A 1514-nucleotide genomic window follows, 5' to 3' on the forward strand; every position below is an offset into this window, starting at 1 on the left:
TTATATGTGAATATACATCAGTTATAGCAGAAATAATAAAGTGACAGAAAACCTAATCCAGTTTCTTCCTCAGTGAGATTCTGACACTGGGAGCTACTTACTGGTTTCTCAGTCAGAAGCTGGTTGCAAACCTGATGCCAGCAGGTGTCAAGGTAGATCTGAAATGTGATTTTTCTCAATATGAGAAACTACAGACTGATAGGAGGAACCAAAGAGCCCAGTAAGGGTAAAGGCAAATCTTCTGAAGTCGGGATATAATTAATTTAATTTCACATAATTATCACGGTAGAATTTGTTAAAACTTAATGAAATATATTTGTCCTATTTGATGTTGTGACGTATGCTCACAAACGAACGAGGCAATTAGTCCAAGTTTGTCGTTTATTGAACGTTCAGAAACTACAGCAGGTGTGATGAGCCATAGCGAATGTAAACAAAGGTAAAACAATCCGAACAGACTATCAACTCAAAACCACTCCTACCCTCTTTATCTCCCCCCTTCTCTCTCTCTCTCTCTCTCTCTCTCTCTCTCTTTTTTTGTCGTTTAAGCACACCCGTTGCCGTGGCAACCACCTGCGCTTAAGCCGAGCAAAGATTATAATAAAAACACAAATATCAAGCCTCAGGTTTTGAGGCTTGATATTTATTTCTCGATTATTAATAAGCCTCTCATGAACACAGCGGTGGTTGAGTAGCTAATTTAAACTCCTGCTCTGCTCGTCAGTCAGTCTTTGAGTCGCCTTTTTTTTAAATCTTTTTTTTGTTTTTTTTGTTAATGGAACCGAAACGCACTGAATTGCGCAACACCTTGTTGAAACAATAATTACTGAGATTATTAATTTTAACATGTTTCATTGACTTTTTATAATTATTCTTTTTTAATGAAGCTACAAACGTTTAGGATCTTAGTGAATATTTCTGATAAGCCTGCAGAGGAGGAAGTGCTGGACTCAGCGTCCTGAGTTTGTCACCTGCAGAGATCGACTCAAAACCTTTCCGTGATCGACAGGTCGATCGCGATCGAGGTATTGAGCACCCCTGCTTTAAGCTATTATGGTGTTAAAAGAAAACGTGGGGATTTTAAACCATCTGTGAAGAACATTTTCATCAGACACTGACTGAAAAATGTTCGACTCACACGTCTCAAAGGTGTAAAAACCATATTTATTTCAGTTAATCTTTGAAATAAAACCCACTGTTTTAAGACTGACAAGGTTAAGAAACGAGGTCATCTTTCAAATATCTTCAAAAGTTTCCTCTTTGGTCATATTTCAGCCTGTTTTCTCTGGGATGTGCGCTCCCGCGACAAGGCAGGCAATTCTCTGCAGGCCTGCGTTTCTCGGTGTAACACCTGTAACACCTGGCCTCTAGAACCGACTTTGGATACATGTTTTAAAACAACGCTGGTTGATAGCGGCTCACCGTGGCTGCATAGTGTACGTCTGGAGGCAACTGTGATGGCAGCGTCGGTCCGTAGCGTTCTGGGGTCCTTTAGCTCCCACCATGACAATTTA

The sequence above is a fragment of the Poecilia reticulata genome, linkage group LG20 (assembly GCF_000633615.1).
Source record: "Poecilia reticulata strain Guanapo linkage group LG20, Guppy_female_1.0+MT, whole genome shotgun sequence".
In the NCBI taxonomy this organism is placed as follows: domain Eukaryota; kingdom Metazoa; phylum Chordata; class Actinopteri; order Cyprinodontiformes; family Poeciliidae; genus Poecilia; species Poecilia reticulata.